We start from the raw sequence: 26,168 nt of genomic DNA, 5'->3' as shown, positions 1-26,168 counted from the left end.
CTCTGCTTCTGACTGCATGTGCTGCCATAGAAATATAATTAATAGAACGAGCGATGGCATAATGGGTGGACTGGTGGCCATTGCAAGTGTATGCATAGGACCAAAGCAGGAAGAAAAGTTTGGTCGAACAGTGTGAAGTGAACCCATGCACATGCGCAAATACAACGTGAGAGCGAAGTCTTGCATCTCAATATCTGAGGTGCTTAGTCTACCTTCAACATAATTTCAATGAATATTCTAAATTAGCATGGAATGTAGAATGTTTTTACTACACACATAGCTTGTTTCAGCAAGGAGTAACAAAGCTTCATCACGTTAAGAGTCCATGTTACTGGAGAAACAGACTGAACGGCACGGATGCCAGGCCAACCCGTCTTCAATCTGTTCAGTTTGGTCTGTTTTCAGTATGCATGTTGAAGGGGGTGTTTCGTCTACCATTATTCACTTCGAAGGATGAGTAAACCATCCCTTCACCTCATTTTGTTATAACATCTTTGGTCTGACAGAAGTTTACGTGACACCCAGAATGCATTGTATGATTTCAACAAACATGTCGCCACACATAGCTGGCAAATAGCTTAGCATTAGCTCATCACAACCAGTACAACCTTCAAAAAAGTATTTTACACACATCGTACGTGTCCATTACAATCTATGCAAGAATCGGAATGCATGATTTGTCACCAGTACTTGAAAACGTGAATAAAACAGTAAATATATTATGCTCCATACATACATGCGGTATGCTACAGTAGAAACGACAACCTGATATACAGAAAATAAGATACTAGAATAGGAACGCACACATTTTCAACATTTTTATTTGTTTGGAGAACAATAATGAAGACAATGAGGGCGCCAGCCAAAAAATGTGCGAGGCCTGTACTGACATGGAGATGTGCAATTGACTGCAAAATTGATCTGGGGAAACACTGGGGAAGTGCTTGGGCTCTCATCAAAGAGAGAAGTTTGCCCGGATCAGTAAAGATTCAAACATAAATTGTCCGCAACAGTGAAATGGGCTAACAGGCGTAACACACTGTTAGAAAATGTATAACGTTTTATTTTCATATATACAGTAATTGTACCACCCCTAATTGCTACATCAAACAAACCCTTTTAAAGAGAGACCTTAACCTGTCTAGGATCAGCGTGGCGCTAGCGGCACACCCCCCCCCCCCCCACTGAAAAACCAGTGCCGCGAAATTCAAAAAAAATATTTTTTTAAAATATTTAACTTTCACACATTAAAGTCCAATACAGCTAATGAAAGACACAGATCTTATGAATCCAGTCAACATTTCCGATTTTTAAAATGTTTTACAGGGAAGACACAATATGTAAAGATGTACATCTATTACCTAAAAACACATTAGCATATTCCACCATCTTTTATTTGTCCACCAACACCAGTAGCCATCACCAATTCGGCTAAACTAAGATATTTATAGCCCCTAACCAACAAAAAAACTCATTAGATGACAGTCTGATAACATATTTATGGTATGGGATAGGTTTTGTTAGAAAAAAGTGCATATTTCAGGTAGACTTCATAGTTTACAATTGCACCCACCATCACAAATGGACTAGAATAATTACAATGAGCAACGTGTTTACCTAACTACTAATCATCAAACATTTCGTAAAAATACACAGCATACACGAATCGAAAGACACAGATCCTGTGAATACAGACAATATTTCAGATTTTCTAAGTGTCTTACAGCGAAAACACAATAAATCGTTATATTAGCTTAGCACATAGCAATTAGCAGCCCAGCATTGATTCTAGCCAAAGTGAGCGATAAAAGTCAACATCGCCAAAAGATATTAATTTTTTCACTAACCTTCTCAGAATTCTTCCGATGACACTCCTGTAACATCACATTACAACATGCATATACAGTTTGATCGAAAATGTTTATATTTAGCCACCAAAATCATGGTTAGACAATGTGAAATGTAGACAAGCTGGTAAAGAAAACGTCCTTGCGCCACTTAGACAGTGATCTACTCTTATACATAAATACTCATAAACGTGACTAAAAAATATAGGGTGGACAGGGATTGATAGACAATTTAATTCTTAATACAATTGCGTTATTACATTTTTTAATTTATCCTTACTTTTCAATACAGTTTGCGCCAAGCGAAGCTACGTCAAAAAACATGGCGTCCTAAGCCACTAAAATGTTTCGACAGAAACACGATTTATCATAATAAAAATGTCCTACCTTGAGCTGTTCTTCCATCAGTATCTTGGGCAAAGGATCCTTTCTTGGGAGAAATCGTCTTTTGGTGGAAAGCTGTCCTCTTGCCATGTGGAAATGTCAACTACGTTCGGGATGAACTGAAAAGCGCACCCAACTTTTCACATCGTTGCAAAAATAAATGTCCCAAAATCGCACTAAACGGATATAAATTGCTATAAAACGCTTTAAATTAACTACTTTGTGATGTTTGTAACTCCTATAACGAGTGAAAAGATGACCGGAGAAATATAACAGGCTAAACTAACGCTTGGAACAGGAGAGGGTCGGTGTCTTCCACGCGCGTTACGCAGCAAGAAAAGACTTGCTAGCTAAAGGTTTTTTTCATTTGTAGGGCCTGTGAACGAGCAATCGAGCCCGTTGGAATCGTCATCACGTAAAGGCATCCAGGGGAAGACGTAAGAAGTGTCCGTATAGTCATAGCAACGACAGAGCCCTTTTAAATGACTTCAGAAAAGTGGCCAACGTTTCTCAAATCTGACTCCATGTCAGGGAAATTGCTGTAGAATGGGCTCTGTTCCACTTAGAGACAAAATTTCAACTCCTATAGAAACTATAGACTGTTTTCTATCCAATAATAATAATAATATGCATATTGTACGATCAAGGATTTTGTGGGAAGCCGTTTAAAAAATTTGCCACATTAGCATAAATAGTCTAAACAGCGCCCCCATCCCCAACAGGTTATGAGCCAAGAGAATTGGCTAGTGACAAAGTAGTCTACAATTAGATATTGTGGCATAGGTGACGATATGCTCTCTCTAACACACTAATGCACACACACCATCGCACACACATACTCACATATCTCGCCATCCCCTCTAGGCCTCGGAGGGGATTGCCTGTTGTTGTCGCGCATTGCCCTTCGGTTATGGGTGAGCGGCCTGATGCATTATGCATTGCGGACATAGAGTTGGAGCCTTTGACTGTAGGCCCTTTGCACACACACATACATACATACATGCACAAACACACACAGAGAGAGACAAACCTAAGGCCCTTCCCCGCATGATGGCTTGCTGCCTCAGGGTACTCAAGGCTGAGAAGTCCTCTCTTCCCCCTTTAATTCTATCTCTTACTCTTTCTTATTTTTCTACATTCTTCGCTAGCTCTTCCCTTGAATTTTCGCGATACATGATTGATCTATCTGCAGCCGGACTCAGGTGGACTGTGTTTTTCTGCACTTCTCAGAAATGTATTGAGCTTTGAATGATTTATATGTGTGTGTGTGTGTGTGCGTGGGTGCATGCATATGGACCTGCGTGTATGCAGTGCTTTTATATCTTGAGAAATAAAGAAGAGAAACGTGAAGACAGTCACCGCTGGGAACACCTATCACTCATGAGAAAGATGCAGACAAGATGCCGACACGTTCCAAACCCACTAGTCTCAGAGGATGTATAATATGGAAAAGGCAGCAAAGAGTGAAGGAAAGGGAATTCTCCTGAGAAATCTACCAGACTGCATTGCACCCATAGAATCATTTTTAGTTTCTTACATGGCATGGCTTTAGATTAATGGATGAGAGGAGTTCCTCAATGCTCAATGTTGGGCCCGCTGACAATTCCGCAAAACCACACGTCAGAATTTGATGGGTGGACCGCGAGGTTATGTGAGTCGATGCCCTCATTCTAGGGTGTCTGTAGAGGTTCATGTAAGGGGTAGTGTCAGTGTAAGGGGTCCTGATTCATTTCAAACACCCCCGTCCAATAAAGTAGGCCTGTTGACGTACTACTCGTTTCCCTGTAGGGAGAATGAAATTAAACATGATTCTCATTCATACTGACCACCATCTCGTCCACAGCCTGCAAGTGAAGTAGAGACCCTTTAATATAACCTCCAAAACCCCACAAATGAGGCCAGGCAAGCTATGCAGCAACCATACGTGCGTATGGGGGGATGTGTAGGTAGGTAGGTGTGAGCCCATAGGTGTGATAATGAGTCATGAATGGTTGGATTCACTGTGCGTGTGTGTATGTGTTGTGGTTTTGGTAATCAGTGTGTGGTTTTGGTAATCAGGGTCAGTGGCGGTCTCATCGTCAAAACTAAGACTGTCGCCGAAACAAAGAGGCTTCTGCAGAGTTATTTGAGGAAGGAAAGAGAGGAAGGCCCCACACCACTCTCTCACATAGTATCGTACCTAGTTATTTTCAGATGATTTCACTATGTGTGTGTTTTCTATTACGGTTCGCTCATCCCTCTGTAGACTTTACAGACACTCCGCACCCCTTGGCTGCAACCATTCTAATTTAGTCTACCCTGCACGCACAACCAATGTGGATTTCCTGGTCTCCAGCAGCGTTTGGAACTACCTACTCTGCGGTCATGAACGCCGAGTTCATCTCAGCCTATGCTGCTCTTCAGTCCCTAGACTTTTCGGCCCTGACGGAGACATGATCACCCCAGAGAACACTGCTACTCCAGCTGCTCTCTCTACATCTGACCTCGTTTTCTCCCATAGTCCAAGAGCATCTGGTCGTCGCATTGGTGGCATAGGTCTGTCCATCTCCTCAATTGAATTCGATAATGTCACTGACACTTGTCCGCTCAAGCTCAACATTGTTGTCATGCCTTTAGAGAGTTCCTCAATTTGCATGACACCTTGATGAGTTAATTTCCTGACGATGGCTCACCTTCAACCTCCTGACTTCTGCCTTCAATTAATGTCTTTCCCACTTTCTATCCACTCCTTACCTCTTTTTACCTTTACCAGTCCCCTCCCACTCACAAGGCAGGCAATACTCTTGACCTTATCTTTACTAGAGGCTGTTTGCCTACTAATCTCACGGCAACCCCCCCTCCAAGTCTCTGACCACTACTTTCTTTCCTTTTCTGTCTGCCTCTCCTCCAAACCTAGCCACTCAGCCCCTACCCAGATGGAAATGCGTTGTCGCAATCTTCGCTCTCTCTCTCCCACTATTCTCTCCTCTTCTATCCTATCATCTCTCCCTTCTGCTAAATCTTTCTCTTTCCTGATTGTGCCTCTTCTACCCTACTATCTGCCCTTTACGCATCCTAATACTCACACTGCCCCCTTTCTTCCCGGCCGGCTCGGCCCTCCCATCCTGCTCCGTGGCTGAGGGACTCATTGCGAGCTTACAGAACAGGGCTGCGGGCAGCTGAGCGAAAATAGAGGAAAACTAAACTTCCCGAGGACCTATCATCCTTTCCCGTTCTCCTCTCCAACTTCTCTTTTCTCTGTATCTGCTGCTAAAGCCACGTTCTATCACCCTAATTTTCAAGCTTCTGCCTTTAACTCAAGGAAAATCTTAATCCTCCACCCCTCTTCCTCCCTCCCTCCCTCTTTGCGGATGACTTTGTCAACCAATTTTAAGAAGGTTGGCGACATCCGCTCCTCATTCACTCAGCCTATTGAATCCTCTAGTCCCACTCACACAGAACTACCCTTCGCCTTGACCTTTGTCTCCCCTCTCTCCAAATAAAATCCTGCGACTAGTGAGGTCCGGCCACCCGACAACCTGCTGGCTCAATCCAATCCCTCCTTCCTCGTTCAGACCATCTCTGGAGATCTTCTCCCATTCCTCACTTCCCTCATTAATTTATCTCTGACCACTGGCTACCTCTCCTCTGACTTCAAAATAGGCCGAGTTGCTCCCCTCCTCAAGAAACCAAGACTCGACCCCTCTGATGTCAAGAACTACAGACCGGATCTATCCACAGTTTTTTTGACACTGTGAACCATCAGATTGTCCTCTCCACCCTTTCAGGGCTGGGCATCTCAGGCGCTGCACCACTCTTGGATTACATCCTACCTGGCAGGCTGCTCCTACCAGGTGACATGGAGAGGTCCTGTGTCTGCACCACATACTCTCACTTGTGGTGTTCCCCAGGGCTCGGTTCTAGGCCCTCCCTTCTTCTCTCTATACACCAGTCACTTGAGCTCCGTCATATCCTCACATGGTCTCTCCTATCATTGCTGTGCTGATGACACTCAACTACTTTTCTCCTTCACCCCTTCTGACACCCAGGTGGTGACATGCATCTCTGCGTGCCTGGCAGATTTCTCAGCTTGGATGTCGGCCCACCACCTCAAGCTCAACCTCGACAAGACGGAATTGTTCTTCCTCCCTGGGAAGTCTGCTCCAAGACCTCTCCATCACGGTTGACAACTCCACAGTGTCCTCCTCCCAGAGTGCGAAGAACCTTGGCATGACTCTATAAAATATTGTTCTCTGCAAGCATCAAAGCAGTGACTCGCTCCTGAAGGTTCATGGTCTACAACATCTGTAGGGTAAAACCCCACCTCACACAGGAAGCGGTGCAGGTCCTAATCCGTCTGTTGGCTGGACTCCCGCTTGTGCCAACAAACCCCTGAAAATTATCCAGAACACTGCATCCCACCTGGTGGTCAACCTTCCCAAATTCTCCCATGTCCCCCTGCTCCTCTGCACACTCCACTGGCTTCCAGTCAAAGCTCGCATCCACTACAAGACCATGGTACTTACCTACGGAACTGCCCCTCCCTACCGTCAGGCTCTGCTCAAACCCTACACCCCAAACCGAGTACTCCGTGGGCGGGAGTACTCTTGGCCCTCCCAACCCTATGGGAGGACAGCTCCCACTCACCCCAGTCCAAGCTCTTCTCTGTCCTGGCACCCCAATGGTGGAGCCAGCTTCCCCTTGAAGCTAGGACAACAGAGTCCCTGCCCATCTTCCAAAAACATCTGAAACCCTACCTATCTTAAGTAATCCAAACCTGCCCAATAGCTATCTTAAGATGAATGCACTAACTGGAAGTCGCTCTGGATAAGAGTGTCTGATAAATGACAAAAATGTATATGTGTGTGTGCATGCTGGATATACAGTTGAAGTCGGAAGTTTACATACACTTAGGTTGGAGTCAGTAAAACTCATTTTTCAACCACTCCACAAAATTCTTGTTTACAAACTATAGTTTTGGCAAGTCTGTTAGGACATCTACTTTGTGCATGACACAAGTAATTTTTCCAACAATTGTTTACAGACAGATTATTTCACTTATAATTCATTGTATCACAATTCCAGTGGGTCAGAAGTTTACATACACTAAGTTGACTATCCCTTTAAACAGGTTGTAAAATTCCAGAAAAGTATGTCATAGCTTTAGAAGCTTCTGATAGGCTAATTGACATAATTTGAGTCAATTGGAGGTGTACCTGTGGATGTATTTCAAGGCCTAACTTCAAACTCAGTGCCTCTTTGCTTGACATCATGGGAAAATCAAAAGAAATCAGCCAAGACCTCAGAAAAAAAATTGTAGACCTCCACAAGTCTGGTCCATCCTTGGTAGCAATTTCCAAATGCCTGTACAAACAATAGTACGCAAGTATAAACACCATGGGACCACGCAGCCGTCATACCACTTAGGAAGGAGACACGTTCTGTCTCCTAGAGATGAACAAACTTTGGTGTGAACAGTGCAAATCAATCCCAGAACAACAGCAAAGGACCTTGTGAAGATGCTTTAGGAAACAGGTACAAAAGTATCTATATCCACAGTAAAACGAGTCCTATATCGACATAACCTGAAAGGCCGCTCAGCAAGGAAGAAGCCACTGCTCCAAAACTGCCATAAAAAGACAGACTACGGTTTGCAACTGCACATGGGGACAAAGATCCTACTTTTTGGAGGAATGTCCTCTGGTCTGATGAAACATAAATAGAACTGTTTTGCCATAATGACCATCGTTTTGTTTGGAGGAAAAAGGGGGAGGCTTGCAAGCCGAAGAACACCATCCCAACCGTGACGCACCGGGAGCATCATGTTGTGGGGCTGCTTTGCTGCAGGAGGGACTGGTTCACTTCACAAAATAGATGGCATCGTGAGAAAATAAAATTATGTGTATATATTGAAGCAACATCTCAAGACATCAGTCAGGAAGTTAAAGCTTGGTTGCAAATGGGTCTTCCAAATGGACAATGACCCCAAGCATACTTCCAAAGTTGTGGAAAAATGGCTTAAGGACAACAAAGTCAAGGTACTGGAGTGGCCATCACAAAGCCCTGACCTCAATGCTATAGAACATTTGTGGACAGAACTGAAAAAGTGTGTGCGAGCAAGGAGGCCTACAAACCTGACTCGGTTAAAGCAGCTCTGTCAGGAGGAATGGGCCAAGATTCATCCAACTTATTGTGGGAAGCTTGTGGAAGGCTACCCAAAATGTTTGACCCAAGTTAAACAATTTGAAGGCAATGCTACCAAATACTAATTGAGTGTATGTAAACTTCTGACCCACTGGGAATGTGATGAAAGAAATAAAATCTGAAATAAATCATTCTCTCAACTATTATTCTGACATTTCACATTCTTAAAATAAATAAATAAAATAAATCCTAACTGACTTAAGAAAGGGAATTTTTACTTGGATTTAATGTCAGGAATTGTGAAAAACTGAGTTTAAATGTATTTGGCCAAGGTGTATGTAAACTGCATGTGCCTGTGTGGTTGGGGGGATGTGTGCAGGTGTGGATGAAAACATTGATTCATCCATGTACTGTGGGTTATTATATGGACGGAATATAGTTCTTTCCCACCTCCTCTTCCCATATCTCGTTCCTTCTCTCTCTCTTTAAACTGCGGGTAGATGAGAGAGTCAGTGAGAGCATTTAATCTTTCATGGTGCTGCAGTCTCGGGTCCTGTCCCGACCCACCCCTCCCACTCCCACAGAGTGAAAGAATAGCTTTTCTCTCTCTCCTCTCCTCTGTCATCCTGAATCATGGGAAGGGTGTGTGTGTGGAACTAATGTCTGTAAGCACGAGCAGCGCTGTGTGTGAGACAGAGAGATGGAGAAACTGTGTCTGTGGGAGGTGATACTACAGCACCTTAGTGTGGAGAGACTTCACACACATACACACACCATAGATCTTTCCCCTCACAAACACTACAAGCTTTTCACTACAGTATACTAGTATGGGGAATTGTCACCTTGATATTCTGAGAATTCACCCTGATCTTTTTTAGCGAAGCAAAATATGTGCTGCTACTACCAATGAAGAAGGAATGCATCAGGGTTACATGTACCTATTCCCACTCAGGAGTTCCACCGCAGGAGTTTCACCATGAAAGGAGATGTCAGAGCAGGTTTAACTAGTTAGAATGTCCAATCGTTGTGCCTGCATGTGGAGCCAGTCCTGGATACACACACAGACACAAATACTCATTTAGCACAAATGGAAACCCACACGCGCAAGCAGACAAACCCTCTAGCCCAGTTACTCACTCATTCAAAGCCTCGTGACAGAGGGTCACTCCACTAACGCACACAGAGACACATCGGCATGAGGGTTGCAGCAGGTGACAATGACGCTAGTGCCACCACTTCTCCCCTATTCCCCATTGGACTCAGCCAGACTACTCTGGCTACCCCCTTCTCTCTCGCACGCCCTCCCTCTCTCCTTCCCTCTCTCAGAGGAAAGAATGGTATGTGTGTGCCTCCCCCTCTCTCCCTCTACCCCTGGTGCTTTAGCACAACTAAGCCAAAGTTCAGCTCAAGGGCAAACTTTGACTTACAGTAGCTAGTCATGTGTCTTGGGTAGCTGGGCTGGTGGGTAGTGGAGGGTAGATGGTGGACGGCAGTGGCAGACTTCACTAACTTGGCTTGGCTCTGGTTCCTTCCCACCCCCTCCTCAGCCCCCATCTTATCTGATTCAATTCTCCCAAAGCTGCTGTTGACAGCTACAGGGGGCCAGGTTATGGGAACAGCACGTCCATTCTTCCCAGACGCCTTCTAATCACTGCAAGGCATTTCTCCTGTCGTGTGAGAGAGAGAGAGTGAGCAGGGAGGGAGATGGGGGAGGAGGGACGGAGGGGGGAGATAGAGAGGGAGGGAGAGAAAGGAGTGACAGAAAAGTAGCAGAGGGAGCCTTCTCTTTTTAATATCCTTCACTTATTCAAGGATATAAAGGCGGCTTGGCTTTGGAGTGACTGTTTTCTATTTGCCCGTGTTGGTGAAGGGAAAACAATCAACCTCTGAGTGAATGGGCCTCTATCTCTCTCTCCCTATCTATCTCCCCTGCCTGGGTGTAAAACAAAACCCCAATCAATCAAAACAGATAGCTGCAGGCCAAAACAGAGAGCCGAGGAGCCGACAGGAGGCACAGCAAAGATCACGGCGAGACAACGCGAGACGGAGGCCCACGTGCCAGACAGCGGGAGGTGTGTCTGCTGAGACTCATGCACACACACAGAAGAGTGACACACGCACGTACCCATACTGACGTGCACATGCTACTGATGCATAAAACCCCGCTGTTCATTGGTACGTATACTGTACACAAACTCCTGCATGTTCGAAGGAGGTACCATAGAGAGACACTAAAACCCACCTTCTCTAATTGCACACTAATAATGCTTCCCCCTCCCCTTATGTATTGATAGTGATACATAAACATGCCAACTAAAGTAAAAACACACGCAATCACAGGCCAGATACAACATACGCATATACCTCCTTATCATCACCACCACAGACACACATACTGGCACCCGGATGCTGCAAACCGTCTTGACACAACCAACATACAGTAATGTACTCTGAATGTGAATTTGTCCCCCTGCTTTGCCCTGTCTAAAGTGATGCTCTGATGCCTCATGCTGATGCCATCTCAGCCTTGCAGATGAAAAGAAACACACAAAGTTTTCCTATGTATACTGTAGTACTACAGTATTATCTGTACACAATAAAAAAACACTGTAGTAAAAACTACAGTAATGTCTGCAAAAACAATATTTTTTTTACAATAGTAATACTACAGTATTTTATTTGCATATACCCTGCCCATTCCCCTCCCCATATCTCAATTTGTGGCACCCATACAGTGCCTTCAGAAAGTATTCTAACCCCTTGACTTTTTCCACATTTTGTTATTTTACAGCCTGAATTTGAAATCGATTAAATGTAGTTTTTGTTGTCACTGGCATAGACACAATACAACATAATATCAAAGTGCAATCATGTTTTTTTGTAATGTTTACAAATGAGTTCAAAATGAAAAGCTGAAATATCTTGAATCATAGAGTATTCAACCCCTTTGTTATGGTAAGCTTCAATTATTTCAGGAGTACAAATGTGTATAACAAGTCACATAATAATAATAATAATGATTTTTGAATGACTACCTCATCTCTACCGCACACATACAATTATCTGTAAGGTTCCTCAGTCGAACACAGATTCAACCATAAAGACCTGGGAGGTTTTCCAATGCCTCGCAAAGAAGGGCACCTATTGGTGGATAAAAAAATAAATAAAAAGCAGACAATGAATATCCCTTTGAGCATGGTGAAGTCACTACAAAGAAACAGGCATCCTTCCTAAATCAGTTGTCGGAGAGGAAGGAAACCGCTCAGGGATTTCACCATGAGGCCAATGGTGACTTTAAAACAGTTACTGAGTTTAATGGCTGTGATAGGAGAAAACTGAGGATGGATCAACAACATTTTAGTTACACCACAAGACTAATCTAATTGACAGAGTGAAAAGAAGGAAGCCTGTACAGAATAAAAACATTCCGAAACATGCAACAAGGCACTAAAGTAATACTGCAAAAAATGTGGCAAAGCAATTCACTTGTGTGTTATGTGTTATGTTATGTTTAGGGCAAATCCAATACAACACATTGCGTATGGAGAGTTGCATACATATGGAGAGTTGCGTACATCTCTCCATATTTACAAGCATAGTGGTAGCTGCACCATGTTATGGATATGCTTGTAATCGTTAAGTATTGGGTGTTTTGCAGGATAAAAAGAAACTGAAGGGAGCTTAGCACAGGCAAAATCCTAGAGGAAAACCTGGTTCAGTCTGCTTTCCAGACACTAAAACAGAATAATATATAAACACAACTGAAATAAAATAGAAATAAAAAACAACTATAATAACCTTGCAACTTATTCATGAGCGATTAAAGAAAAGCCGGGCGATGTGGCTTCTCTGTGCTCATTTGAAAGCATTGCGAGACAACAGCACGTTAATTGAGATAAGAGGCCCCGTAAAGAAAGAGAGAGATAGAGAGAGAGATGTAAAAAGACACAGATCACCATACAGTATCAAGACCCTTGATTGCACAGCGTGAAGTCATGAACTGTAGGGTTGCAGCAACTTTGACAACATTGACGATTACATCGGGGCATAGGCCTACGCTAGAAAGGATTGCGTTATGATTGGCGGTTGCCACTGGAGATCAATATGACGGAAAATTATGAAACTATCCCTAATGAACGCCAATATCTGTAAGAAAGCCGAGACAAAATTTGACTTTCTCCTCCCTAACAAGCCAGGCGTGACTTTGACTGCCTATCTCACTGATTTAATCTCACTTCTATAAGTCTCACAATTGATTAGCTCGCCTAATAGCACACAGGCCTGTGTTTTTAGATATTAATCTCAAAGTTGAATGAATGCATTATTAATAATATCCTAATATTGCATATAAAGCACTAAGAACTGAGATACCAAGAGCAGAGCTGAGAGAAAAAAACGATATAAAATATGGTCTAATGTGGGTTGCTTGTTTGCTTGTATGACCGCTCAGCCATCAATTATTCAAGCGAACAAATGGCCTAGGGCCTCACCGTGTTTTGCCAATTACAAACAGGCAACATGGACCGCTTTTGCCTCTGGATTCTCCCTCGCCACCTCACTCAGTGTGACACCTTCAGGGCCCCAAACACAGGCATCGTGGCCACAGATGGGGCAACTGTGGTGTCGAAAACAACCAAATCAAACGACAGCCAAATGTCAGAGCTAGCTTGTCTGACCCATAGCGCATGCAGATGTTGGATAACGTAACATTTCAGTAACAGGCATAGAGTTGTGAGTATTGTGTTCACTCAGTTATTTCTGGTGTGAAATGTCCCTCCCTTCCCCACACCTACCCCTGAGAGCACAAACCTGCCACCTCACACACGTCATGTAACAGATATTGTTGTTGGATCATGATATTTTCAATACAATTGCTATACATCAGGGCTTGTATTTACGTCAATGGCTGCTTTGTATGTCAAGAAAATTCCAAGAGATCAAAACCATTGGATCTCATATACCGCAATGAACAGAGATGCCTTAAAGTCCAGGTAGCAGATAATGAACTCTATCAGATATCTATGTACTGTAGTTGATGCTGTATATTTACTGATATACTGTACATGGGTTCTAACCTCAAAAATTCTTTGTCAGTTTACAATTGTACAATTTATGCTCCCTGAAAGTAAAAACCATGAAGACTGCCGGATAGGCCCGAACGCAAGATCGTAATCTTGATGACTCACACGGTGAGGCTAGCTTTGCCTACTGTACAAGCTGGTGCGCACCAAGTTGTATTTCACGTTTTAGTCTGGAAAACAGCTGTGAAGAGTTTTCTACACATTTTTACAACATGTTGACAAAATTACAATCTTTATAGATACAAAAATCTAATTTAAACAATTACATGTGGGAAAATGTATTTGAGTGAACATTAACAAGCCAGCAGCAGATGAAACAGGAAGTTTCAGGAATTCTCCCTCTCTCTCTTCCTGTTTTTAGCTAGCCGCTATCACTGCCTAGCTGACTAGCTTCAGGATATTTACTAGCCATTACCAGTGACAAACTTGACTATATTATCGACATATGGCAGTACACCAACAAATTCTAGCTGACTTATTTTGCCAGTTAGAAAGAGAAACGCAATCGCTAGCTAGCTCCATACTACTAACCCACAAGTTATTATTATTATTAAATGACGGGTGAGCATGATATTTATTTCCTCACTGTGTGACAGTGACTGAGGGGCTTTGTGGGATTCTTTCTGAAGTTAGGGCTGATTTGGAGAGAACCTCAAACCCAACTTTTAGAACAATATTACAGTATTATAAAAATGTATTTAAGAGTGTGTAATTTGGGCATGTTTTCTTGTGGTGCTCTAGGTTACTGGCATTGAGAAATAGCTACTACATGGCCTTTAAATGGAGTTAATATCCTATACTGTATCTTTTGCCCAATTATCCTGTCTTTGTCTCTAATGACATCTCCTCCCAGTTTGCATCGGCCCGTCTTGCCCGGGGATGTCCTTGGGTGGGCTCGTGTGATAGGCCCATTGCATCAGTAATGTGTCGGCTGTGTGGACATGCAAATGACCAGGGGGCCGGATCAGTTTGCTAATTTGTGAAGGGACATTCTCATCATTTCAGACCCTGGGAATGCGAGCGAGAGGGAGGGAGAGAGACTGGGGGGAGGGGGGGGGATAGAGGGAGAGAAAGAGAGGGATTCATCACTCATTCCGTGAGTGAGGTGTTGGAGTGTGTGAGCAGAGCTACTATGAATCACTTCACATTCGGATACACAACAGAGGGATGGGACTAGAACAGCTGGCCCTATGATCACTATTGATTTTCTGTCTTTTGTTGTGTGTGTTGGGTGGGCGTATGTGTGTGTGTGTGTGTGTGTGTGTGTGTGTGTTTGGGTGGGAGTGGGAGAGAGAGAGTGTGTGTGTCTGTGTTTGTTTATGGAGTTTATACGGTACATACTAGAGCTGCTGTAACGTCTGTGCTCCAAGGCGAACTCAGTATTTAGCCAATGGTTCCAGTCGGTATTAGATAGAAAGTCGCGGCCCCGCCCGCATGTGGGGAAAACAACCTATGGTTACATAGGCAACCCCATTGGCTCACAGCAAAAAAACATTTTCAAGGCAATTTTCTTGTCTGCTTGTTTTAGTCAATTGCACAACTACATTTAAGACAAGTACATCATGTCTAACGATTACTTTTCAACATTGCCTGCTCCAGAGCATTCTAACTACTTAGAAAAACGTAATACAGTATTGTATGGCTTCCCTAATGCCCCTTTTGATGATGGTGCTAGCAGCCACGTGAGTGAGTGCTACCGACTGGAACATTAAGCTAGCCAAGACCAAAAACACAGACAAGTAGTGAGGGGTGATAAAAACAGACTATACTAAACAAGTTAAATGTTTTACCTGTGATAAAAGGTTTTCCACGCATAACTACGTGTAGCCTACTTTGACACCGGGTCCCCACATTTCCCTCTCCCACACCTAATAGCTTGAAGTAACAGGCTCTATTTCTCTACGTGGGAGCATTACGAACCGTAGGTTGGGATTTTTGACAACACATTGAAAAACACAGCAGCTTTTTGGCATGTTTTGTTATTTCTGTATAAAAAAAATCAATGAAGAAAGTTGGCTCTTTTACACTGGGGATCAATGGGAAAGAATTTGTGTTTTCCCCTATTTGTGGGCATAGTCGGGGGGAATTCCTTATTATTACGTGAATATCGGCTTGGACTATAACCCAGTCTGAGAATTTTCTCTCGTGGACTTATACCAGGAGACAGACGCACACCCTCGCTTTACACATACTCAAATCATTGACACTTGGACTTCTAGTTAAACCCTTAGTTAGACTGTATTGTACAGTCCTTTATTCACTGGTATTAACTTAGAAAGCACATAGTGACTTCATAGATCCTAATTTACCAAGTATAGCTTTGTACCATTTGCCAGTTGTGTTGTATTCTTCCAGGTTAGCAGGCCACCAGTTAGTATTGTTAATCAACATGATTTCTTAGTCAATTGTAGTTTAGTAGAACAGGTCAGTAAAGTAAAGCCTTAACAAATGAGTGACGTCGGAGGGCCAACCTACTGTTCGCAGGTCAGGTGGTAGCATGCATGGTCTGACTATTGACTCAAGTAGTGGGATAGGGGTGCGCAGGCTGGTGGAGGTGCAGTGCAGGCTTTTGTTTCCAGCCAAGCAATAACACACAAGATGACTAATTGATTGGTAGAATCAAAGATGATTCGTTGTAGATTAGTTAGTAGAACCAGGTGTGTCACTGCTGGGCTGGAGCAAAAGCCTCCACCCACACCAGCCCACCCCTGTCCTAGACCAGAGGTTCCCAAACTTTTTCTCTCAGGCCCCCCTTCCGTCATTGGGGAACATTCCGCACCCCTGTGTCCGCCACGTCTATTTCTATGGGCACAAGCACTGTTCATGACACAAACTGTTCACACCTCTCTTGTTGGCGGAGAGAAACGTTTGCGGGTTTAAAGCTTATCACCTGCAATTCTATACATTTTGCCATGTCTCATGTGTATTCATGTGATATTTGAGTGACTCAAACATTACGACAAAATCTATGGGCTAGAAAAACCCGTCAAAAAAACGTTAGCTGACATGGGCTAATTGATCTGGACAAGTTATAAATAGCTCTCTAAGGTATGCAGTGACTGACACGACGGAGAAAACTGATGATGCACGACCAAATTTCGAAATTGCTCCTTGTACATTCCACTATTACAATTTTCAAGGGTAAGTTGAAAGCCGGATAGAGGGGTCGACCCCCCCCCCCCCCCCCCCCGTGTTTAGTCTTTGTCACGTTCCATACAAACTCTTGTCTTAATGATGGTGTTACTGCTTTTAAGTGAAGTGTGTGTTTTAAGGGAACACACTGATCAGGCAGACAACCCGGCTGTTTTTGTTGTAGAACCAGTGTAGCTGAGTGAACGAACGCGACACAGCTAAGGCTGGAAATAAGATGGACCTCCTGCCTTCAGGGGACAGCTGATCTGTTGAACAGAATAGCAATGGGCTCTTGATAATGCCACTGCACCCAGGCCTACGGCACAGGCACATTAGTGGCTGCTATTGCACTGCCAAATGGCACATTCTCTTCCCAGCCTCCTCAGTGGCTTTCTATGGGCCCTTCCACTACAATGGCTGCTGTTGTCATGGGAGCACCTGACCAGGGGCGATCTCCAACGCAGTCCGAACGTTCCGAGTCAGAGCGAGAGCCTCTGAACCGGCGACCTCCGAATTCAAGAGCTGTGAGTGGGCCGAGATAGCGACAACAAAAAAGCCAAAGACCAAGCCATTATTGTTCGCCGTCCGTTTTTTGATCACTTTATGTTTTTTTCCCTCAGTTCGTTTGTTTTTCTGCCTACGCGACCAAACATTTCCAGATATTTCTCTGATAAAACGGCTCAATCTTGTGGCTTATCTCCCCCTTCCAATAAAGAGCTTCGACACACTTCAAGATGCTTCAATCTGATGGAGTACTTTTCTCACCCTCTCTTTTTTTTTTTTCAAACAAATCAATAGCCAGCCCATAGTTTAGCCTTTCATAGGAAAGATTACAGAGAAATAGCTATTAGGGGCTTAGCGCTATCAATTCTTATATCGCAAAGCCACTTAAGGGCCTTGGCACTCTTGGTTGGGATTCTGGACCTGGCGCGCCACTGCACTGCAGAGAGGCAATGTTATCAAGTTCAGAGATTCACCGTGCATCACACATCCGAGAGCATTGCTCCGAGTGCCCCTATAGAAGGAGACTTCCTTAAAACAACAATGCGGCAAGACAAGAAAAGGACAGAAAAACAACCAGCCCCAAAAGCACTCCAATTGGCTTTTCACTGTTATTACAGCCCATCATCAAGACAATGGCCGCCTCTCTTGATACCTTCCCAGATTGAAGCTTCCTTCAAAATGGCCTCTTATGTCGGAGCATATGTGTGTGATTGGAGCGAGCAGCAGGATGCCTGGCTCGGGCACCCGAGGAATCAAAATAGCCAGTGTAATCAGTGAAATATAAAAAGCAAGCCACCGCCGCTGCTCCCTTTTAAAGATACCACACTGTGGGGATGGAATTCAGGCAGGCAGCCCCATGACCCAAGCACCACATAGCTAATGCTAAGAGGCTAGCGCTCACATTGTCAAGGGTCACTCCATTGGCTTTCAACTCGGCTGCTCAGCTATGCAGCTTTTCAGCACACCACACATGACTGCTAGCGCTCGTAGCAGGGGTGGCAATAGAGGCACAGCGAGTCATTATGTGGAACACATGCATTGGCAAAGCTTGTTGCTATCCCTAGCACAATTAGCTGCCCAGCAAAATGGCCACCTCAGCTTTCATTAGCTTGCAGAGTGATGAAAGGAAACCTGAATAGCATATATTGGGGGAATATTGGCATCAGTTCCTCCCTCTTTAAAGAGTTTTCTTTTGTCAACTTTTTGTGGTAGACTTAAAACCGTAAGTTCATTAGGATGTTTGTTGTTGTTGTTTTGAGGAATAATTGCCAAGGCTTATTTGTTCTGTATTTCTGGCACTGAAGCTTTGAATAGAATAGGATGATTACACACAATTTATTTTATAGGACTTCAAGTATTGTGATAGGTTTTCTGTGACACTCTCTCTCTCTCTCTCGTTTTAAAATGATGTTGAGTTAAAAATGAGGCCTAAATGATCACCAAGAAAAAAAATTGTGAGGGGTAAAATGAGGCTCCCTGAACCGCACGGTGGGCGGGAATACCATGCACTGTCAATCATTTACAGATTTACCCCAATGAACACTCTCCCATATGGACCAAGTAGAGCCTCTATTGGTTTAAACAGATCAATAACTTGCCAGGGGTGGTAATCCTACTTAAGGAAGGTTTCATACAAAAGGCAAGTGAAACGATCATCAAACTTAGCCCTGCATTTCTACCTCAATAGCCCTTTGTTCCTCCTTTGGCTGATATCTCATTCAGTTACTGTATTCTCACATTCTTCACTCATGTTGATTGTAGTCAAAGTCTTTGGCACTCAGGTGGTGATTGGCTATACTGATCACCAACATGACTTGCTCTCATGTGGGCAGGGGGACGATGACTTCCTGTTGACAGGGTGACTGTGTCGACACTCGGCTGGGGGTCATGGTTGTGTGGTTGACAAACGATGTCGTCACCCCCTCCCCTCTCTCATAAACACATACAGTGACAGGTCATGCTGTTGCTGGGTAGGATTTATATCTAGCTATGTATGCCCCTTTGAGAAATAATTGCAGATCATACTTCAGTCACTTTGTCTTATTTCCGAAGGCAGCCACAATATGGTACGCAGCAGGAACTCCATGGTCTCAGGTATAGAATAGATTGACAGAGGAGCAATAATAAAGAACAGTATAGATCTTGTTACTCTGAAATGAATAGGCTACTCAGACAGTAGCCACCAACTTGTGCCATCGGTGAGCTCTCTGGATAGCAATTTTCCAGGTTTGCAATTGAAATCTCTCCGTTTTGATAGAGCTCTCATTATACAGTGGAGAATGGCAATATCAAGGAAGTCTATGGGAAATGGTGCCCTAGAGCAATATACCACGCTAGCATCATGGCACCGGCACAAGATTGGTGTGTTTGGTGTAGGGGGAGAAGGGATGAAATAAGCCCAGTCTTTTCCCAACAGGTCTATAAATGAAATTAGATGTTTGAAAGACTTCAAAGGGGTGTCGAGGTGTTGTGATCCATGATATTGGGAGATTTAATGCTATCTCTGGGATGCTTAGGCTGCTGCATTCTGCAATCCTGGCTTGAACTGACCCCTCGGGAACAAGGCGTGTGTGTGCGCGTGTGTGTGCGTGTGTGTGTTTGTGGTCTTACTGGACTATCATACACTCCACTGCCCAATGGACAGAGAACCTGGCTATAGCTGCGCATTTTCTTTGCCCCTCCCACCCCCATCACCAACCCTCCTCTCATCACACCCACCTCCCTCCCCCAAGAGACCACCCCGTTGAAGGAGCTTTTTGGATTTTGAAGCAGGCATCCAGCTGGCCGGCCCTCTCTTTCTCTCATTCCGCCCGCCTGCCCATCACTTTCTCTGGCTGGGGATCGACAGCAACACCCGTGCTGTGATAAGGACAGCTGGTCCGCGCTCTCTCAAGGCTCCAGAAGGTGAGAAATCTGCGATACCTTTCATAGCACATTAGCCTCATTTTGGTGGCAGAGAGAAAGGGGGAGGCGGAAAAAGGAGGCCATTATTTTCATTAGGTTGAGGTGATCTCCCTCTCCAAGTCTTCCATCCCAACCCCCCTTTTTGGTTTCTTATTCCCATTGATGGAGGGGCGTGCAAATATTTATCATTGTGATATGTCAATTACAGTGATGGGGTTGTCCACTCGAGCATTCCCCCTGTCAATAGATGACAATACATCTGTAGCCAAGTGATTAGACTGTTTTTCTACTTGTCTTATTCGCGGGAATACACACACAAACACTACCATTGGTATACAATACTGTGCATTTCTATACAGTAGCTTGCAGTAGCATCTGTTCACTGTTGACGATCAATCTCTCCTTTAGAAGTTTCAATGTTTACCCCATATCCCTACTTTATCTCTGGATTGATGTATTTCACATTATCCACGCAAACACAGATAGTCAAAGCAGATGTTGTTCCATATACAATAGCAGGCAGTCAAACTGTGTCCTTATCCCAACACCCACTGGCTCCAAGCAGCACCAACCGCTTTCAATGCAGAGCAAAACACGGTCTAATACAGACACATTCAGCAGGGGGGGAAAAACGATGAAATCCATTGCAAATACAGATGACTTATTTCTCTCAGCGTTTAGTTGCTTGTTCAGTCCAGATATCACACAGACATTAGTCGGAGACAGCTAAATGGGGAAACCGAGGGCTATAGCAAAGTTTGCTGATGTGAAAATAACAGATCAACTTGGGCGAGGAGAACAACACAACTTTTTTATCTGACGGCAAGACTTTTTAAAACGTGGTCGACAAGGAGACTGGTCAATGGCTCGCCGTTTGAGTGAATCGCTGAGAGGTTCTCCCGTCAATATCGTGTCAAAGCTCATTTGATTAGCGTCCTGACGCCGGTAGCATCACAGCTAATCCCTTCACCATGTCTCCGCCGGGCCGGGCCCTTGGCATTCCAACGACGGTTGTCAGTATGCGCTGGACGTCTCGGATCAGTGTTGATTGAATCATTTTCCAAACAGGAAATGATAATTACAAGAACTGGTGGCTTTGCACATTACACAAGTGCTGCTTCATGACTTCGGAGCCAAACGGGTGGTGCCATTATTTAAGCAGGCTGGCCAGCTCTTAATCTATTTCCAGGATTTCCGAGGCTTCAGCAATCCAGGGATTAGACGTTTTCGCACAGATTTAGCCCCCCAAACCCTTCACGCACGCACGCACGCACACACACACACACACACACACACACACACACACACACACACACACACACACACACACACACACACACACACACACACACACACACACACACACACACACACACACACACACACTCTAACATACACACACATACAGACATACTGTACCACTATAACACACTACTAACAGTATGGGACTGGTGCAAACACAGAGAAGCACATATACACATACGAACACACTCAGAGGTTACACTATGGCGGTTACACTATGTGGCAAACACAACTTTGTGTGTCAGAGGCATGTGCATTTTGCTAACTGTTTTTTCAGGGTCTTAAAATGGTTGGTTTAGTCTCTAGACGCACGAGCAAATTGTTAAATGCTGTATATAGTGTGTTTTTTGTAAACAACAATGGGATTAACCACCCTCTCACACACACTCTCACACACACTCTCACACACCCTCTCACAAATCCTCTCACACACTCTCTCACACACACTCTCACACACACTCTCACACACCGTCTCACACACCGTCTCACACACACTCTCACACACACTCTCACAGACACCCGTGTCCGTGAGGCCGTGTCCATGTTCCTTGAAAACCCACTGTTGAGCTCCACCTGTTTTCTGTCTCGGATGACGAGATGTTCCGATCCATAGTTCTTCCTTGACAACTGGAAGAAGTTACAAGTCCAATTGTAAAAGCTTTGTCCTACCTGTTTCAGATTGCCTTATTGTCATACTACAACGTAGCAGAAAATCGCCAATACAGCAACACCTAAAATCCGCAATTATACAAACGCTTGCTGACGCATTCCTCTGAAAGCTGTTATCGATCAACAATGAGTGCAAAAGGACAAATCATAGCATGGCCAAGATTCCCAACGTTATCAGAGCATGACAATCCAAGATGCTTTGGTTTCATTTCTAGACAGGATAATAAATGTTTTCATTTTGTATTATTTCACCTTTATCTAACCAGGTAAGCCAGTTGAGAACAAGTTCTCATTTACAACTGCGGCCTGGCCAAGATAGAGCAAAGCAGTGCGACAGAAACAACAACACAGTGTTAACCATGAGGTAAACAAGCGTACAGTCAATAACACAATAGGGAAAAAAAGAAAGTCTATATACGGTGTGTGTATAGATAAAATCCCATACAGTTGATCACCAAACACTGCACCAATACCCACAATCACCCTGTTTAAGATGTTCGATGTTAAGACATCCCCTTAATGGTGTTTGTTTGAAGCAGGATTTCAGGGGGGGGGGGGGGGGTGATGTAGGTGTCAATACGTGGTCTATTACACAGGAATAGAGGGGGGGTTTATGAGCCAACAGCTGCCTAGACTGGGGGCAGTGCTAGGGGTCAGGGGTCAGGGAATGTGACATGGCCATGAGGGTGACAACAGGCCTTAAGGCTGTAGGCCATAAAGAGGACAGAAGAGGAAGGCTGAATACGCTTTGTACTAGAGGTTGACAATGGAACAGGACTCCTGTGTGTCTTGCAGGTCCCGCGGGATTCTTGCAGGAATGGGAGGGACATTCGAGAGTCAAGTTCGCGTCAGGACGGGACGAGAAGAAAATGTCCACATTTCTTTGTGTGTTATAAGCAGTTTCAGAAGGACATCATTCTGAATGTTTTTTCGCCCTGTCCCTCCTCCCAACAGAAATACATGTTCTTCAGTATTCATTTACTATAAAACAATAAATGATGAAAGGTCTTTATCAGCTGGGCAGGCAACGAAAGGTAGCTAGCTAATGTGAGCATGCAGTCCAAAATGGGGTCGTTGCCATAGAAACTCAACACAGCAGAGTGCATGAAGCGGAGACGGAAGAAGTTATTTCAGATTTCTGCGCTTTAAAAGTAACAAGGGACGGGAGTTATTTTTATCAGGACAGGACAGGAAAGTTGTCGGGGTTATAGAACTTTTGCAGTATCGGGACAGTACAGGAAAATAATTGCCAGGACAAGACAGGACAACCTCTACTTTGTACTATCTGTAATTACCTGCTCTGACCCCACTGCCACCCCAAACCATCACCTTGAGCGCTACAGATCTGCTATCTTAATATGACCCTGTTTCTCACAGCAGGAAAATAATCCTGCAGCAACAGGAAATGGGAATTATTATGTGAATTATAATTAATGGGCATTTTTGTAGGGGGTTGATACATTTTTCGTTAGTGCAAATCAAGTCTGACATTACAATCTTTAGAAGCCTTTTTTAAACCCTGAAATACACTACAATTAGAAAACATTAAGAACACCTGCTCATTCCATCACAGAATCCAGGTGAAAGCTATGAACCCCTATCGATGTCACTTGTTAAATCCACTTCAATCAGTGGATTTTTAAGCCTTGAGACAATTGAAACATGGTTTGTGGGGGGGGGGGGGGGGGGGGGGGGTAAACATAGACACTCGGTTGCCCTCAATCTCTCTCTCTCTTTCATTCTCTTTTTCTCTCTCACTCTCTTTCTCATCACATACCCATATATATACACACACACACACACACACACACACACACACACACACACACACACACATACACGTTGATGGTAAATTTAGGTGCCAGGTGGATCCGATTTCCAGTTGGGCAGCTTTCTGGGCAGTCCTCACCTCTGGGGGTTCACACAACACTGTCAACAAGGTCAGGGTGTCCAAAACATTATTACACCTTGCCAGGGGGACAGGGACAGGACTGCCATAACCTTCCCTCTCCAAGCTAATCATGGAACAGCTAATGCTTGTGGCTGTCCCCTCTGAGAGATATCCTCTCAGCCGGCCGCAGAGACACCGAAGGCTTTGGAGGGGTCATGAACATCAGAGCCAGACGCATCAGAAGGACTCTCTTCTGTTGGCTCTGGAGGGTGGACGGTGGAGTGTTAGATGTCATATTTGCGCCCGTATTGGAATCATCACTCAGGGATGTGAAGATTCAAAATGGAGAGGGATTGGACATAATTGTGTTGCTCTGAACAGAGATAAAGTAGCTATGATGTTGAATTCAAAGAGCCTGGCCCTTGAATCAAGTCTAAACCGCAATGCTCAGTTTTTCTCAATAAAACAATTGAATAAAACAAGCATTTACATAGGGCTGTGTTGAGGGGTTCAATACTTATCACACACTGATATTGTGTATACTTGAATTAAACCTCCAGGGAAGCAAATTTAATGCAAACCGATAATACAGTGAAACTCCTTGTCGAATCAAACCTCTGTATCCGGCGCTCTCAGATGGGAGGCGATCTCTATCTGAACATGTCATGACTCGCCTGATGGGATCCTCAGAGTGGAATAATGTGCTCTGACAAAGAGTCCCCCAGCAACACTCCTATTTCCCATATCTCCAGACCTACCTGGTGGGGAACAGGGAAAGTTTGAGTTTGACCGTGATCTGTTCGGGTTGGGGCACGTGCCCGAGAAAAAGAAGCGCCAAAGGCTTGGTTATCAGGGCATTAAACCAAGATTTAGATAAGCTTATACGATTAAAAGGGGAAGAAAGACGGCTTCAATTAACAAATCCCTTCCGACGTTTTTGCCAATATTTGGTTAAGTATGTTGTGTCTGGGAGGTAAGCCGCTTGATACCATTTGCAAATATTTGCACTTTCGTCATTGGAATGTCTCATTGAGGAATATTGCATGTTCTTTCACTAAGGATGGCATGTGTTTACATGTATTAAATATTTGAAGTCATTTGAATCATACAGTTGAAGTCGGAAGTTTACATACACTTAGGTTGGAGTCATTAAAACTCGTTTTTCAACCACTCCACAAATGTCTTGTTAACAAACTAGAGTTTTGGCAAGTCGGTTAGGACATCTCCTTTGTGCATGACACAAGTCATTTTTCCAACAATTGTTTGCAGACAGAATATTTCACTTATAATTCACTGTATCACAATTCCTGTGGGTCAGAAGTTTACATACACTAAGTTGACTGTGCCTCTAAACAGCTTGGGAAATTCCAGAAAATGATGTCATGGCTTTAGAAGCTTCTGATAGGCTAATTGACATAATTTGAGTCAATTGGAGGTGTACCTGTGGATGTATTTCAAGGCCTACCTTCAAACTCGGTGCCTCTTTGCTTGACATCATGGGAAAATCAAAAGAAATCAGCCAAGACCTCAGAAAACAAATTGTAGACCTCCACAAGTCTGGTTCATCCTTGGGAGACATTTCCAAACACCTGAAGGTACCACGCTCATCTGTACAAACAATAGTAAGCAAGTATAAACACCATGGGACCACGCAGCCGTCATACCGCTCAGGAAGGAGACACGTTCTGTCTCCTAGAGATGAATGTGCTTTGGTGCGAAAAGTGCAAATCAATCCCAGAACAACAGCAAAGGACCCTGTGAAGATGCTGGAGGAAACAGGTACAAAAGTATCTATATCCACAGTAAAACGAGTCCTATATCGGTATAACCTGAAAGGCCGCTCAACAAGGAAGTAGCCACTGCTCCAAAACAGCCATAAAAAAGCCAGACTACGGTTTGCAACTGCACATGGAGACAAAGATTGTACTTTTTGGAGAATTGTCCTCTTGTCTGATGAAACAAAAATAGAACTGCTTGGCCATAATGACCATCGCTATGTTTTGAGGAAAAAGGGCGAGGCTTGCGAACCGAAGAACACCATCGCAACCTTGAAGCGTGGGGGTGGCAGCATCATGTTGTGGGGGGTGCTTTGCTGCCGAAGGGACTGGTGCACCACAAAATAGATGGCATCATGAGGAGGGAAAATTATGTGGATATATTGAAGACAATATATTGTAGACAAACGACACAGGGGCTTTCCCGCGTTGCCTCTTTAGAAAGTTGAAGGAAAATACGAACCACTGATACATTTTGTTTATGTCTTAGGCATGTAATGTTCCAATAAGTTCAATATATATTTAGTTGATTTTCTACTAAGTTCCAATATTTTTT

Source organism: Salvelinus fontinalis, chromosome 36, assembly GCF_029448725.1.
Source record: "Salvelinus fontinalis isolate EN_2023a chromosome 36, ASM2944872v1, whole genome shotgun sequence".
In the NCBI taxonomy this organism is placed as follows: Eukaryota; Metazoa; Chordata; class Actinopteri; order Salmoniformes; family Salmonidae; genus Salvelinus; species Salvelinus fontinalis.
Note: the sequence above shows the minus strand (reverse complement) of the source record.